Source organism: Chelonia mydas, chromosome 1 (genome assembly GCF_015237465.2).
Source record: "Chelonia mydas isolate rCheMyd1 chromosome 1, rCheMyd1.pri.v2, whole genome shotgun sequence".
Taxonomy (NCBI): Eukaryota; Metazoa; Chordata; order Testudines; family Cheloniidae; genus Chelonia; species Chelonia mydas.
In genome coordinates, this window is record NC_057849.1 from 202,925,091 (window position 1) to 202,942,769 (window position 17,679).

At 48.1% G+C, this 17,679-nt stretch overlaps 1 non-coding gene across 1 annotated transcript in view; it reads left to right on the forward strand.

Moving 5' to 3' along the window:
• The first annotated feature begins 294 nt into the window (after positions 1–294).
• LOC119565560 overlaps positions 295–17,679 on the forward strand; it is a 45,692-nt gene continuing 28,307 nt past the window's right edge. Inside the window, exons 1-13 of the transcript XR_006290884.1 lie at positions 295–298; positions 390–422; positions 866–937; positions 2,360–2,413; positions 2,545–2,619; positions 2,999–3,106; positions 10,148–10,230; positions 11,368–11,448; positions 11,827–11,922; positions 15,406–15,556; positions 15,762–15,817; positions 16,499–16,640; positions 17,541–17,590. This is a non-coding gene — a transcript (maestro heat-like repeat-containing protein family member 1). The remainder of the gene's footprint in view (positions 299–389; positions 423–865; positions 938–2,359; positions 2,414–2,544; positions 2,620–2,998; positions 3,107–10,147; positions 10,231–11,367; positions 11,449–11,826; positions 11,923–15,405; positions 15,557–15,761; positions 15,818–16,498; positions 16,641–17,540; positions 17,591–17,679) is intronic.

Genomic DNA, 17,679 nt, shown 5'->3' on the forward strand with positions numbered 1-17,679 from the left:
AAGCCTTCTGCAATTTCTTTGATTAGCATGAACATTTTATAACCTAGCTAACTAAAACTGGGCTACTTTGATATTTTCAAGCATCCTGGTGATAATATACTTATAGGTATATTTGAATGTTCAGTAAAGGCACAAACATATTTGTAATGACCTAACATTATAAAAATAAGTTATAATAATGCTATTAATAAAAATTTTACATCAATTTTGAGGTCTCGCCATAGCAGTCTTGCCTCTCCAGCCAGGCAGGCAGCAAAAAAACTAAATCTGGGTCTCCTTGGCCCATCTAGAACCATGTGTGAGTATGGTGGGGTCTGTTTCATGGAAAGGAAGCCCCAGGGACTCATTCATGGTGGTTCTTGTTTTAGGAGCCAATATGGATCTTTAAGGCCACCTCTGCCAACTGCTGGTCCGGTCTGGAGGTGAGTAGGACTTCTCCCCAGAAATGGACCCTCCTCTCCCCCCATTGCTGTCCATTCCAGAGGTACCTGCAGGGGACTACTGGGAATCTGCATGGAATCTCCATGTGCTTGGGGAGTCAGGGTCTCCTGATGGAGGAGGTTTGTTTTCTCCAAGGTTCCTTGGAGCATTTTAGCTTTATTTAAACCCCCAGACATTTCTAGCCCTTCTGGACTGGCAGGGAATTCCCTGATGGGACCCCAATGCAGCACTGCCATCCCGGCCTTGTCTGCACTCTCCTTGTCTCCTGAGGGAGACCTGTTATTAACTAGAGAAGCAGGGACAAGCAGCGTTGGGGAAGTCCTGGTGCTTTGGGTACAGAAAAGTCCCCATCCCTCAGCACTATCATTCAGAGCATTCCCCTGGGGGTTCAACCAGAAATGGAACCCTTCTCTTCTATTGACAGACACAGTAGTGCAAGAGGCTGCAGTGTCAGCCAGAGATGGCAAGCCACCTGACACAGAGTCTCCTGGTCCAGGTAGGCAGAAAGCGGCGTGATACACAGCCAGAATTCCTTTCCAAGGCCAAAGTTGCTGTTCATCTGCAATGTCTTTTACAGAATCAACATAATGTTTAGTATCAGGGGGTAGCCGTGTTGTTTTTGTGGATACAGACTAACGAGTCCAGTGGCACCTTAAAGACTAACAGATTTATTTGGGCATAAGCTTTCGTGGATAAAAAACCACTGCTTCAGATGCATGGAGTGAAAATGACAGATGCAGGCATTGTATAATGACACACAAACTAATATAATGTTTAGTTCTAGCTTGTGCAAACAGTATAATTCCCGTGGGATCCTTCTGGGTGAACAGTAATATATTAACGCAGGGTGCTAGATTAGAGAATCACAACTGTTATTATGAGAGCAAATGTCTCATCAGCCTCAAAATTCAGAAGGATGTCCACAACTGCTTCTTAACTTGTGTGCACGATTGCAGCAATGATCCAAGCAGTTGCGGTGACTGCTTGTGCAAACGATCATTGTGATCTGTAACTGGCTTGTTAACTGAACAGTGCAGCATGGACAGCAAACTGGGTAAGCTCTGCCATGCTAATATGCCTTAAGTCTTTTCTGGAGGGGACTAGAATGAAAGGATGTTTTGGGGATGAAAGGTACAGTGTTTGTTGCCCACTCAATCCTTGGTCTCTAGCCCAGCACTGGTGGGCTAGTCGTGTGTGTCAAGCAACCATGGCTGGAGCTGGAACTGTGGGTGCTACCGAGCCCCACACGTGCCATTCCTGGAAACAGACGCCAATGCATTTTTCATGGCTGAGATGCCCACGTTTTTCATATTTATGTTACAAATGGCTTTGTGAGTCATGATCAGATGCTGTCTCAAGCACTGCTGGTTTGGTGGCTGTGCAATGCGGTGGGCCAGAATAGGTAACTTCTTGGTCAGAACATACCTCATAAACTCAAATACCTCATGGAACCAAATGATGATAGTGCCGCCGTGCTGAATCCCAAGGAAGAGGAGAGGTACCACAAAGGTTTTATCCCCAAGGAAGGGGGATCCCACATTTCAGTGCTGCAGCTCTTTGCATCTACCTCCAACCGAGCCTCACAATGTCTCTGGCTCCTTGGGGCTCTCCAGCTCATGGGTTACGTCCTTCTGGCTCGGGGGAACCCAATGGAATCCCCTTCAAAGCCCCTAGTCAAGCAGAAAGCCTCCCCATGTAAATGGAGTTCCCCCCCACTTGGAGCAATTCCAGCCATCTTGGGAGCCGCAGACCAGCACAGAGAATGGAGCCTGGGTCTCATTCCACGTGGCAATGCAGGGCACTGGGTACCAGGCACCAGAGCGCTAGCTTGCCTCCCAAGAGGGAGGTGTGAATGTTCTGAGGTCTGTGCAGTAGAAGAGAAACTCCTGTGATCTGTTTACATTGGTTCTTGTCTTAGGAGTCAATATGGGGCTTTTGGACCGTCTCTGACAAAGGCTGACTCAGACTATTGGTGAGTAGGAATTCTGCCCAGAAGAGTCCTGCACAATACAGATTTATCCCAGTTCCCCTCTGATTCCTGTTGCCCTTACATAGAATCAGTCACATGACACCTCACCCCACCACTGCCCTTCTGAATGACAGGATGGACACCTCTCCAAACGCACGGGACAAATCTGGACTCTAGCCAGCCAGGCCCCACGGACTCTTCTGCCCCAGGTAGGAGTCAGCAGCCTTTCGCTGTGACAAGTCACCACATTTCTATTTCTGTCCCAGCAGGAAGTTCCATCCCAGTGCACAAAGGGTCATTCACTGCCTCAGTTTTCCTAGCTTCATAACGGGGCTAACAAGACTCTCAGTCTTCACTGGGGTCTGGAAGGTGTAGGTAATGTTTGTAAAGGGACTGGAAGAGGAAATGCTCAATCTCGGTGTTAAGTAATATGACACTGTCCAGGCAGTGATTGGTGGAAATCCCTTTCCAGGGGTTCCATAAGGTGCAGACAGTTCCCACACAGTTGTATGTCCCTGTCGCCCCCAGGGCATTCTGTTAGTGACCGTGATTGCGGGAAATTAACCCACCCTCTGCCTGTATCCACAGACACAGAGAAGCAGAAGGAGGCCCAAAAACAAGACCCGGGACCACAAACCCCAGCTGCAGGAGTGGGCAGCCACTGCAGCACTTTCTGTGCTGAGCCTCCTGATCCAGGTAGGCCCATGCCCAGTATTGAGTGCCAGGAATAAAGGGGGGGAAAGCAGCCACAGTGACAGCAAAACCCCAGTGCTGAGAGAGCAAGAAGAGACTCCACCCAGGCTCTGTGCCCTACTCTGCACATGCACATAAGCCACTGCCCTGTGCTCCACCCTACACGCCCACCTCCATGCCATCCCACGCTGGGCTAAAGGCCTGCTGCCATAGGGCAGCGCTGGAATCACCACTGGGCAGCCTGGGGGCCAGTAAAGGGGCAACTGACCCACCAGGCAGCTCCCTCTACCAGCTTAGCTCCCCAGTGGCTCTTCATAAGAATGGCCATGCTGGGTCAGACCAATGGTCCCTCTAGTCTGGTACCCTGTCTTCTGACAGTGGCCAATGCCAGGTGCTTCAGAGGAATGAACAGAACAGAGCAATTATCAAGGGATCCATCCCCTGTCATCCAGTTCCAACTTCTGACCGTCAGAGGTTTAGGGACACCCAGAGCATGGGATTGCATCCCTGACCATCTTGGCTAATAGCCATTAATGGACCTATCCTCCTTGAATTTATCTAGTTCTTTTTAAACCCAATTATACTTTTGGCCTTCACGATATCCCCTGGCAATGAGTTTCACGGGTTGATTGTGCATTGTGTGAAGAAATACTTCCATTTGTTTGTTTTAAACCCACTGCCTATTAATTTAATTGGCTGACCCCTGGTTCATGTGTTATGTCAAGGGGTAAATAACACTTCCCTAGTCATTTTCTCCACACCAGTCATGATTTTATAGACCTCTATCATGCCTCCCCTTAGTTGTCTCTTGTCTAAGCTGAACAGTCCCAGTCTTTTTAATCTCTCCTCGTAAGGAAGCTGCTCCATCCCGCTAATCATTTTTGTTGCCCTTCTCTGTATCTTTTCCAATTCTACTATATCTTTACTGAGATAGGGTGACCAGAACTGCACTCGGTATTCAAGATGAGGGCGTACCATGGATTTATATAGAGGCAATATGATATTATCTGTCTTATTATCTATCCCTTTCCTAATGATTCCCAACACTCTGTTAGCTCTTTTGACTGCCGCTGCACATTGAGTGGATGTTTACAGAGAACTATCCACAATGACTCCAAGATCTCATTCTTCAGCGATAACAGCTAATTTAGACCCCGCCATTTTGTATGTGGGATTATGTTTTCCAATGTGCATTACTTTGCATTTATCAACACTGAACTTCAACTGCCATTTTGTTGCCCAGTCACCCAGTTTAGCGAGATCTCTTTGTAACTCTTTGCAGTCTGCCTGGGACTTAAGCACTGTTCCCTCTAAGCTGTGCGCGTGTGAGCGCGCACACAGATCCTAAACCCCACGCACACGGTGAAACACCGCACGCACAAAAAATGAAATACTACATAGGAGCCAGGCCGAAATATCATTTGTGGGTGACTTTTGACATTGTTCGCAACTATGGGCAAGCATTTTGACTTATTTGCACGTACTTGAGTTTGTACACAGCCAAATGAACAGACTACAAAGAGATGTGTGGGTCCCGACCGTCCCGATGTGATCAATGTTCCACGTTCGAAATGCTGACTGTCGGGACCCACACATCTCCTTGTAGTCTGTTCATTTGGCTGTGTACAAACTCAAGTACGTGCAAATAAGTCAAAATGCCTGGCCTTAGTTGCTAAGGAACTGCAAAGATTTCCCAGAACTGAACAAAGGTAAGTGTTGTTTTCGTGACTGAAATCTTTCAAAGGCACTGGACTTCATACATTTACTCGTGATGTTTTACCATTTTCCCGCTTTTTTTTTTTTGCTATGCACAAACTTCTGGTATCCTGATCTGAATGATCTCCCTTTTGCCGAGTCGCACTGTTAAGCGCATTGAAATAGTAGTCATGTAATAAAAGTATTAATTTTAAATAAACCAATCTGGTAAAAAAAATCAATCCCAAAATGTCACTGTCTAGAGGTCTAAAGCGTAAAAAACCAGAGACTTCATTTAAATCTGGATGGCTGGATGAGACTATAGACACTGTTACACCGAAGTCACATAGTGTAATGCTTGTTAAACTTCGTGAAATATTCACATATGATAAGGACAACGGAGTGGTTTGTGTATATTGTTGAGATGCCAGAGCTTCAGGAGAATTTTTAACAGGAAGAATGTGGAACGACGTATGGTAGTTGGATTTCTTAAAGTGTCACCCGTCAAGTAAGTCTCATGTAGATGGTGTAACAAGACTAAGGGTATGTCTACACTACGAAATTAGGTTGAATTTATAGAAGTCGTTTTTTTAGAAATTGTTGATTGTGTGTGTCCCCACACAAAATGCTCTAAGTGCATTAAGTGTATTAACTCGGTGGAGTGCTTCCGCAGTACCAAGGCTAGCATCGACTTCCGGAGCGTTGTCTCCGCCACCCATTGGAATTCTAGATTGAGATCCCAATGCCTAATGGGGCAAAAGCATTGTCGCGGGTGGTTCTAGGTACATGTCATCAGGCCCTCCTTCCATCCCTCCCTCCCTCCGTGAAAGCAACAGCAGACAATCATTTCACGCCTTTTTTCCTGAGTTACCTGTGCAGACGCCATACCACGGCAAGCATGGAGCCCGCTCAGCTCACTGTCACCATACGTCTCCTGGCTGCTGTCAGATGCGGTACTGCATTGCTACACAGCAGCAGCTCATTGCCTTGTGGCAGCAGACAGTGCAATAAGCCTGATAACCATCGTCATCATGTCCGAGGTGCTCTTGGCCACCTCGGTAAGGTTGGTCAGGAGCGCCTGGGCAGGCATGGGCGCAGGGACTAAAATAGGAGTGACTCGACCAGGTCATTCTCTTTAGTCCTGCCAGCAGTCCTATTGTACCGTCTTCTGGTGAGCAGCCAGGAGATGAGGATGGCTAGTAGTCCTATTGCACCATCTTTGGCCGAGCAGCCAGGAGATGAGGATGGCAAACAGTCCTACTGCACCGTCTGCTGCCAGCCAAAGATGTAAAAGATAGATGGAGTTGATCAAAACAAGAAATAGACCAGATTTGTTTTGTATTCATTTGCTCCCCCCTTCCCTCCCTTCCTCCCTCCCTCCGTGAATTCAACAGCCGACAATCATTTTGGTGAGGTCTGTCAGGGGCACCTTGAAAAGTTTAATGGAGATTCAGTCCTACCTGGAATACCAGGGGGAGGGATAGCTCAGTGGGTTGAGCATTAACCTGCTAAACCCAGGGTTTTGAGCTCAATCCTTGAGGGGGCCATTCTGTGTGACAGTTGTTTTTGTTTCTCCTTGATGTAAAGCCACCCCCTTTGTTGACTTTAATTCCCTATAAGCCAGCCCTGTAAGTCATATTGTCAGTCGCCCCTCCCTCTGTCAGAGCAACAGCAGTCAATCGTTCTGCACCTATTTCCGTGCAGACGCCACACCACGGCAAGCATGGAGCCCGCTCAGATCACTTTGGCAATTAGGAGCACATTAAACACCATGTGCATTATCCAGCAGTATATGCAGCACCAGAACCTGCCAAAGCGAAACTGGGCGAGTAGGCGATGTCAGTGCAGTGACAAGAGTGATGAGGACATGGACACAGACTTCTCTGAAAGCACGGGCCCTGGCAATGTGGGCATCATGGTGCTAATGGGGCAGGTTCATGCGGTGGAATGCCGATTCTGGGCCTGGGAAACAAGCACAGATTGGTGGGATCGCATAGTGTTGCAGGTCGGGGACGATTCCCAGTGGCTGCGAAACTCCTAGGGTAGACCGGGCTTAGAAACAAAAACCCTTCCTTACGGAGCGGATTGCTTAGCATGATTCTTGAAAGTCCAGTTGAAAAGCAGAGGAGGCAAATTAGTCTTGAACACAAGCACTCAAACCCAGAAGAAATCAAGGTACTTATTGATAATGTACTGTGATGGGGCAAGGCCAGCTGGCTATAGAAAAGTAGTGGGAGATAGATATATTAGCTCCAGGCTAAACAAATCCCTGGTACCAGGATAAGTGAAATGGCAGCTGCTCCAGGTCAATTAAGACACCTGGGGCCAATTAAGAACTTTCCAGAAGGCAGGGAGAAGGCTAGGTTGATTGGGACACCTGAAGCCAATCAGGGGCTGGCTGAAACTAGTTAAAAGCCTCCCAGTTAGTCAGGTGGGTGTGCATGTCAGGAGCTGTGGGAGGAAGTTGAGCTGTTAGAGAGGCTGAGTAATACACACCATATCAGGCACCGGGAAGGAGGCCCTGAGGTAAGGGTGAAGTGGAGCTTGAGGAAGTGAGGGCTGCTGTGGGGGAGTAGCCCAGGGAATTGTACATGTTATGTTTCTAAAAGGTCAGCTACCATAGCTGATACTATTAGGGTCCCTGGGCTGGAGCTTGGAGTAGAGGGTGGGCCTGGGCTCCCCCCCCACCTTTTGCCCCCTGATTAATCACTGAGACTGGGAGACAACAGAGACTGTGCAAGGAAGGATAACTTCTACTCACCTCCCTCGCTGGCTTATGATGAAAATGGCTCAGTAGACTGTGACCCTTGTCTCTAGAGAGAGAAGGGTTAGGTGGAGGGTCACAGTGAGCCTCTGAGGCTAGCGAAATCCGCCAGGAAATGCGGGACCCATGGAGGCAAGGACAGAGCTTTGTCACAGTACTTATTGACAATGTGGTGTTGGCTATTAAAATGAACAACCCAGTGCTTTCTGTTCAGGATATTAATGACCATATGGTCATTATGTGTGCATACCAGTGAACTGGAGAAGTAAAAATTATGCTTTTGAATTTCTTGAAATTATCAACTGCATTGTCCAAAATGAACTCATGCATGAAATAGCTTCAGCAATGTTTCATACTCTAGCTGTTGATGAAAGCACTGCTATATCCATTAACAGATACTTGATACTCTACTTTAAATATAGATCCATAAATTCTGCAGACTATAAAACTTCGTTTGGTGAACTATTATGATTGCAAGAATGTGATGCTGTTTCAATAGTGTCTGCAATCAAAGAGTTTTATAAAAAACACCAACTTGATCTAATGAAAATGGTGATGTTCACATCTGATGGTGCCTCCATGATGTTGGGTAAACTCAATGGCGTGGCGGCTCAGCTGAAACGTGATATTCCACACTTAGTCCAGCAACATTGCGTTGCACACCAGGAAGACTTGGGGATTTCTGATGCATGGAAAGAGGTCAAACTGATAAGAGACATCAAAACCTTAATGAGAACTGTCTACACGGTGTTCTGTCGGTCATCCAGGAGAAAATGCAAATTTCAGGAAATAGTGGATGCTTCTGAATGTGAGTCAGTGGCTTTCAGGCCACTCAGTGAAGTGCGCTGGTTATCTAGGCACTTTGCACTTTGAGCAATTACTCGCAACTATAATCCTCTTCTGGAATATTTTGAGCAAGACAAAGATACTGATCCAGTTTCTAAACACTGCCACAAAAAGTTGAATACCATGGAATACCAAATAACGTTAGAAGTTTTGAATGATGTTTTGTTGGAGCTGGCTTCACTATCCATGCTGCTCCAGAAACTGTGCCTTACACCTCTTGAGGCATTTCACCTTGCCTGAGGTAAACTGAACAAGATCAGAAGACAGTACCTTGGAGATTCAGTCTTATGGAGTGACAAAGTTAAGGCTCTCTTAGATATGAGCTCTCAAGAAAATAATGAAATTGATACCGGTTCCATAATAACTTCCATAAACATCTTGTGTGCACATTTAGCAGACAGGTTTCCAGAGGATGAAGTCCAGGAGTGGTCCACTTTTGATTGTGCAGCAATAGTTAAGTGTGACTTCAATTTGTAATTCATCAGGTCAAATCCCTATGTTCAAAATACAAAGACTTTCTTGCTGAAGATATTGTTATAATCAGTCAGTACAATGACTTCAAGTTTGCAGTAGCTGAAAGAATCAAAAGCCAATTGGTTTTAAGTTTCCTGAATATGGTGACATTTGCTCACCAGAACAAACAGTTTCAGGATCTTGCAGAGTTGATGGATATTGGAGGAACATTCCTAGCATCAAGTGCAGACTGTGAGCATGGCTTTAGCTTAATGAACTTGCTAAAAAACAAACTACGGAATCGTTTACAAGTAGATCATTTGGACATGCTGATGTGTATTAAGAGTTACCAGCTGGATGGAGGACTGATAGATCTGTACAGAGTTTATACTGAAAAAGATCACAGGGAAAAACAGTAAGGTTAGTTTAGCAGTTTTTCACATTTCGACCAATAAGGAAATTAAAATGCATTTGTAATTACATATCTTATTCTTGGCTGATACTCATTTATTGATACTTTTTAGGAAAATTGTTAATTCAAAACAGAAACTCGTGTTTTTCTTTTTTTACTTATGATGTCTCTATCTGAAAACCCATATAAATTGACATAATGGCATACTTATTAAATTGTCTTTATTATATGTTTATCAAAATCTTTTCAGACGTGTATAGAATGAAAGGTGAAAGTGGACACCAACGGGCAGAAGCCTATGGACTGATAATGATCATGATTAAGATGTGCTTGATACATGCTCATGATTGTTTATAAAAAAGATCCTAAAGCGTAATGCTTAAAACTAACTTCTGCTTCATGAAGAATGGTTAAATTTCCTTTTTCTAAGTATTTAAAAATGACATTTATAAAATAACATGGTGTAAAACTATTATCACAAATTGCAAATTAAAACTTTTTAAATGTATAAGCATTTTACTCGCTTGGGCGCATTTGCCTCATGGCGCACAAATTTGAACTCTGCTTAAAAAATTTGCACAGAAGAAAATTTTTGCACACATGGCCTGTCAAAAATTAGAGGGAACGTTGGACTTAACTATGGTGAGTAATTTTGTATCGTCCACAGATTTTGCCACCTCACCATTTTACCCCTGAACAGCAAAGGCCCCAGTACAGATCTCTGGAGACCCCACTATTTACCTCATTGTGAAAACTGAAAATATATTCTTACCTGTCTTTTAACCAGCTACAGTCCATGAGAGGACCTTCCCTCTAATCCCATGACTGGTTACTTCGCTTAAGAGCAAACTTAGTTTCCTTCTGTCCATTTTAGGCACCAAACGAAAGGCCTATTCGTCACCCAGGGGACAGCTCGCCCCAATCAGCGAGGACGAGGAAAGGCCAAGGAAGACCAGAGTGAGTGAGGAGAGAGCGGGAAATCCACAGCACACTGGGGAAGTGCCCATGGTACAAGGTTCCCTCCATCACCAACTCAGCCTGGACTCCCGCCCCCTACTGCCTTCCCCACGACACACTGACCCTCTAAGGCTCTGACCCCCTTTCCCCATCTGCTTGCTCCCAGATTCACTGCCATTCTCTGGCCCTAGAGAACATGCTCTGACCCCCCCTTGCCAGGGCAGGTGTTGCAGATGGGAGGAGAGAGGCTACTCCATTCCCAGCACCTGGCTCTGTTTTCTTTCTTCTTTGCTGGCTAGTCAGCAATGGGCTGCATTAGGGAACCAGGGAGAGAAATAATAACCATCGTCATGAGCTTCACCTCTCCCCAGAGTGTCCTGCGCACTCACCTCTCCCTGGGCCCAGGGCAGGGTTAGCTTTTAGCCCAGCCTATACCTGCGAAGAGCAAGGCTTTGGGAGGGGAAGTGGCTGGCCCAAGGCCAGAAAGCAGGAGTATACATCTCTGGTACACTCTAGAAGTGACCATTGTAGGAGGTGAGCAGGCAGACAATGGGCCAGATCCTTGGCCCTTGATAAGGCTGCATGAAGGGACATTAAGCTCTCCCTTCCAAGCTCCCACGTGGTTTCCTCACCCCAGCATGGGGGCAGGGGGGAGCCCTTGGATGCTGTCTCCCTATCCCTGACCTGTCTGTGTGGGTCTCTAGACTGTCAGCCTTTCAGGACAGAGATTGTCTCTGTCTGCATTGTGCTACACTCATTGCAACAGGGCCTGATCCTGACTGGAGCCTCTGGGCACTGCCATAACATCAGTAGTGATAAGTAATCAGGGCAGGCCCTGCTCTTCCAAACCAGGCCCCGCCATCCTCTCAGCACACACCACCCCAGCTGGCACCAGATACAACTATCCTGTTGAATCAACCATAAGTGATACTAGCCTAGTGCAAACAAAGGGGTCAAATGCCCCTCCCAGAGACGGGTGAGTCTGGCACCAGCTGGAAGCTGCTCTCCGTAAGGGCCATAACTTTATTCCTTCCAAGTCTGGGTTGTGGTAACCTAGCTGCTGATGGAGACTCTACACATTGGGGCTTGTCTGCCTGACACGTCATCGCCATGTCCTGTGTCTCTTCTCTTGCACAGAGCCTTGCATGCGTGAGGGACATGGATGAGACTGCCCTGAGGAAGGACATTGGCAGCCGCTTCCCAGCACTCCACTCCATGGTAAGAGATGCTGGGCTCACTCAGGCAAAATGCCGGGGCCTGTTGGCTTAAATTGAGTAGGCTGTGGGAATTGCTGTCCCTGCCTCATCCTGTTCCCATTGGGTGATTGGATCCTTTGGTTTCTTTTCCTCCCACCCACCCCAACCCCTTTGACTGGGAACATCAGCATCCCACACCTTGTTCCAATGCTCCACATCTTCGGTTCTTGACCTGTCAAACTCTGCTTCTACATGAGCCATGGCCCCCGAAGCCTCGGCATCACTCATAGACTGATCCAGTTTGCTGGCCTGTTCTTTAGATGGGAATTAGAATCTGCCTCTATACCCTCACCCCTTCACTCTGCCATCCGAGTGTGTCTCCCTTATTTCTCACCATCAGGAGGAAGCAGACGGGAGGCGCACCATGGAGCTCGAGGTCCGCCAGCTCTGCTCCAACACCCTGCAGTCCCTGGGTGACTCCCCCAGAAAGGCCAATGTAAGTGACCCTCCCCCTCTCCATTGAATGCAGGCCTCTCTGGGTCTGAGCTTTTCAATGAGACAGGCCCTAACCAGACTTATTTATCTGAGCCTTCCCGCTCCAGAACATCGTGAGGTTGGGTAAAATGGACCCCGGATCTGAGCCAGACCTGGTTCTTTGGAACAGGGAACACTCACCGGCTGAGTGCCCCTGCATGCCAGGGTTTGGTGTCACAGGGGCTCTTCCGCTCTAGCATCGCCTGTGGTCAGTCATAGAATCATAGAATATCAGGGTTGGAAGGGACCTCAGGAGGTCATCTAGTCCAACCCCCTGCTCAAAGCAGGACCAGTCCCCAATCAAATCATCCCAGCCAAGGCTTTGTCAAGCCTGACCTTAAAAACTTCCAAGGAAGGAGATTCTACCACCTCCCTAGGTAACGCATTCCAGTGTTTCACCACCCTCCTAGTGAAAAAGTTTTTCCTAATATCCAACCTAAACCTCCCCCACTGCAACTTGAGACCATTACTCCTTGTCCTGTCCTCTTCTACCACTGAGAATAGTCTAGAACCATCCTCTCTGGAACCACCTCTCAGGTAGTTGAAAGCAGCTATCAAATCCCCCCTCATTCTTCTCTTCTGAAGACTAAACAATCCCAGTTCCCTCAGCCTCTCCTCATAAGTCATGTGTTCCAGACCCCTAATCATTTTTGTTGCCCTTCGCTGGACTCTCTCCAATTTATCCACATCCTTCTTGTAGTGTGGGGCCCAAAACTGGACACAGTACTCCAGATGAGGCCTCACCAATGTCGAATAGAGGGGAACGATCATGTCCCTCGATCTGCTCGCTATGCCCCTACTTATACATCCCAAAATGCCATTGGCCATCTTGGCAACAAGGGCACACTGCTGACTCATATCCAGCTTCTCGTCCACTGTAACCCCTAGGTCCTTTTCCGCAGAACTGCTGCCTAGCCATTCGGTCCCTAGTCCGTAGCTGTGCATTGGGTTCTTCCGTCCTAAGTGCAGGACCCTGCACTTATCCTTATTGAACCGCATCAGGTTTCTTTTGGCCCAATCCTCCAATTTGTCTAGGTCCCTCTGTATCCTATCCCTGCCCTCCAGCGTATCTACCACTCCTCCTAGTTTAGTATCACCTGCAAATTTGCTGAGAGTGCAATCCACACCATCCTCCAGATCATTTATGAAGATATTGAACAAAACCGGCCCCAGGACCGACCCCTGGGGTACTCCACTTGACACCGGCTGCCAACTAGACATGGAGCCATTGATCAATACCCGTTGAGCCCGACAATCTAGCCAACTTTCTACCCACCTTATAGTGCATTCATCCAGCCTGTACTTGCTGACAAGAATACTGTGGGAGACCGTGTCAAAAGCTTTGCTAAAGTCAAGAAACAATACATCCACTGCTTTCCCTTCATCCACAGGATCAGTAATCTCATCATAGAAGGCTATTAGATTAGTCAGGCATGACCTACCCTTGGTGAATCCATGCTGACTGTTCCTGATCACTTTCCTCTCGTGTAAGTGCTTCAGGATTGATTCCTTGAGGACCTGCTCCATGATTTTTCCGGGGACTGAGGTGAGGCTAACTGGTCTGTAGTTCCCAGGATCCTCCTTCTTCCCTTTTTTAAAGATTGGCACTACATTAGCCTTTTTCCAGTCATCTGGGACTTCCCCCGTTCGCCACGAGTTTTCAAAGATAATGGCCAATGGCTCTGCAATCACATCCGCCAATTCCTTTAGCACTCTCGGATGCAACTCGTCCGGCCCCATGGACTTGTGCACGTCCAGCTTTTCTAAATAGTCCCTAACCACCTCTTTCTCCACAGAGGGCTGGCCATCTACTCCCCATGTTGTGATGCCCAGCGCAGCAGTCTGGGAGCTGTCCTTGTTAGTGAAGACAGAGGCAAAAAAAGCATTGAGCACATTAGCTTTTTCCACATCCTCTGTCACTAGGTTGCCTCCCTCATTCAGTAAAGGGCCCACACTTTCCTTGGCTTTCTTCTTGTTGCCAACATACCTGAAGAAACCCTTCTTGTTACTCTTGACATCTCTTGCTAGCTGCAGTTCCAGGTGCGATTTGGCCCTCCTGATTTCATTCCTACATGCCCGAGCAATATTTTTATACTCTTCCCTGGTCATATGTCCAATCTTCCACTTCTTGTAAGCTTCTTTTTTATGTTTAAGATCCGCTAGGATTTCACCGTTAAGCCAAGCTGGTCGCCTGCCATATTTACTATTCTTTTGACTCATCGGGATGGTTTGTCCCTGTAACCTCAACAGGGATTCCTTGAAATACAGCCAGCTCTCCTGGACTCCTTTCCCCTTCATGTTAGTCCCCCAGGGGATCCTACCCATCCGCTCCCTGAGGGAGTCGAAGTCTGCTTTCCTGAAGTCCAGGGTCCGTATCCTGCTGCTTACCTTTCTTCCCTGCGTCATGCTGGTTCTGCAGCTTCCATAGCTCAGTCCCTCCTCACTGGTCCCTCTGTTAACTTTCTCCTGGCTGTTACAGGGTGGGGTCTCTACAGCCCATCACATTCTTGTTTTGCAAAAGCCAACCCTAGCCCAGGATTTCCTGCCTCTCACCCACACTACCCTGGTGCCTAAGGGAGAGTCCACTGAACTGGGAGACACTACATCCAAATCTCATCTCTGCTGACTGTTGCTTATGTTTCCACACACTGCACAAACCTGATTATTGACCCAGGCCTCAGAACGGAAGCCTAAGCAGTCAAGTATTAGCCAGCCCCCTCCCCACACTGAACAAATTAACAGCGACGTTGCGCAAGGTCACTTCAGGGAGAGCTGAGACTAGAAGCCACATTTTTAATAAGGCAGACCCAAGTATTGTGCACTCAGCTACACTGTCTTTCAGATTGAGCGTGCCAAATATACGTGCTTTAGTTACTACAGGTGGGGACAGACCCCCGGGGATTCCTGATCTCCACTATTCTATACTGTCTAGCAATGTAACCCTCTGGCATAGTGTGTGTTAAGTCCCTCTCCTGTCCACACAGCAGACAGCAGTTGCGTCTGTGGTTCAAATGGCGCAGGTCTGTGTGGGGATGTGAAGGTCAGAGCTCAAACCTCCCTGAGTGCCTGTTATGGTTTCACTGGATAGTATTGGTATTGATAGTCTCCTAATCTCCTCTTTATTTATCAAGCTGGTGTGTTGCGTTCACGCGTGAAAACACAGCCTTTCCAAGTGGGCCTGGAGTTAGGAAATACTGGGCTGTCCATGATGATGCTACACTCAACAAAAGGTGGAGGGCCAGTCATGTTTCACTTGATTTGGTGCTGGAGGCAGACACTGACAGGTGTGAAGGGGGAGGGGGTGGGGATCGCTGCATGGTTCAGGCTGGGTAGAGAGGTCTGGCTGGCGGTGGCGAGGCTAGGGGTCCTGTCTAGTGTAGGAAAGAGAGAGCTGGTGCAGGAAGAGGATATTTCCGTACTGAGATGGCTTTTCTCTGCTGTGCAGGTTTTATGGCCTGGGCTGCTGCTTCAACTGAGCCCAGCAGCCCATGGGCCAGCCCTGCCTCTCCTCCTGCAGACATCGGTTAGGGTGGTAAAGAGGATGCAGGAGGAAGGCAGACTGCCCTTGGCCAGAAGGTTTGGCAAGGAGAACAGAGGTGAGTCCCTGTATTTTATCCACCCTCCCTCAGTCCTTCTGTAGTGAGAGGCATCTGCCCCCAGGTGGGGGTGGGGATCAGCTCTTGGCTCTGGTTCAGCTCACTGCAAGGACACAGCCAGCCGTCAAGGGCACAGGTAAAGCTCAGAGACGAATGCAAAGATCCCTTCAGAGCTTGATGGGATGTCCCCCCTTTCTGTTCACAGGGTGTCGGTCAAGCCCCAGGGCCACTCTACCACAGGAGCTGCTGGCTCGGCTGCTGGTGAGTAACCTGCAGCCAGGAGGTTTCCTTATCCACAGTGGGAAGGGGCCACTCCTGGAGCTGGCATGCAATGCGTGGTGGCTCTTCTCCCTGCAGCTCCTGGAGGAGCTGACTAGTCACATTCCTCACGTTCATTGCACATCGACCCAGCGCCTCTTGGCATTTAACAGAACCAGCAAGCTCTCTGAGCCAGCACAAGTTAGTGCAGCCCTCGGACAGCTCCAATATAAGCTAGCTGGAATGAGCCCTTAGGGACTGTTTGTGCAGGCCCCCTCCTGCCCCCTGGCCTCCAGCATCCTCCCTTACCAAGGGGCAGCTGGGGATTCCCTTTATGGCCCAGCTACCTCTTTTGGGCTGCTTCAAGCTCCCCTTGTGCTGCTCTAACCTAGGCCAAGGATCTGACACAGCAGCTGCCTGATGACCTCTGGATAATCCTGTCTCCTTTCATCTGAGCTAGAGCTAACCCAGGAGTGAGAGGATGGAAGGAGCCAATAGCTGGTCCATGGAGTGTCCCTGATCAACTGAAATATCCATCTCAGTCCTGTCCTGGTTGTCAGCTCCACCTCCCTGCTGTCTCCTTCCCTCCATCACTGAGCTCTCCCCCTGCACCTGTAGGGAGCTCCCTTCTCACACTGCCTTGCAAGGGAGGGGTACAGCCACCTCTGCCTCTTTGTCCGCCAGGTGCTCGGTGCATTTTCGTATATGATGGTGCAGGTCAGAAGGGCAGCCATGTTCCTCCTCTTCCAGCTGATAAGCATGTTCCAGGCCGGGTCGGGCCGATTCTGGGATAACTGCGTGATGGATATGCTCCTCTAAGTGGAAGGTGAGGAGGGAGTGTCTCCCCTTGCAGGAGCGAAGGGAGGGGACACTGTGGTGCTGGGCTCAGAGAGGGAGAGGCCAAGGCCTCCCTCTGAATCCAGGATAATATGATGCTGTGTTGGAGAAAAACACAGTTTTCACTCTCAGGTTGGGTGCAGCAAATCAGATACACTTTATTACCTCAAGCAATTGCACAGAGGGAGAGAGTGCACTAGACACAGCGTTTCCCCCACCTAGGCAGGTCTCTCTCAAGATAAACAATTAGAGCAAGTATTTATACCTTTATTACAGATAATAATAAGCAACGACTGCATATTGTTTATACATATTACTTCATGATATCTTATTTTTCTTACCATTTCTCATAGAGTCAGCATTCTGGTCTTATCTAATACAAGGTCACAACGGCCTCTTTCTCAGTTATTTCCCACTCGCTTAGCACTATACGCGCTTCTACAAATCTCGCGTTATTAAAGCTAGAGTTAGCCTGACTCCTGCTCAATACAGAGGCCTGCATCCAAATTCCCTTTATTCCACAACTGTGACCTTGGAATCAGAGAGAATCATGTCAGGATCATATCCCTTGGTTCATCTAGCCCAGCCCCCCATGCCTAGACATAAGGATTCTTTCCAGAACTGTATCTAACCTTCATCTGGCACCTCACACCCTGGGGAAGGATCTTGGCAAGCAGAGCTCCTGGGTATTTCACATCAAGGGGTCTGGGTCTGAGGAGCATCAGAGCATCAGTTGTCCATCAGCGATTTGCAAAGAGCCATGGGTCCCCTTGGGGCCCGTGAGTCGGCAGCTCCTCCCCACCCGCCACCAAACAAGAGCCATGTTTTAGGCTGCTCCCCAGTAGAAGGGTCTAAACACAAAGGAAACTGACCTGCCCAACCCTTCCAGATCACAATTCCTGCTTCTGCCAGAGGGAGTGGGAGCAGCAGCTGCTGCAGGTAAGGGTCAGAGAAATGGAGGGCTGGAAAGGAACTCAAGAGGTCATCTAGTCCAGCCCCCCCACGCTGAGGCAGGATTAAGAGGCCCC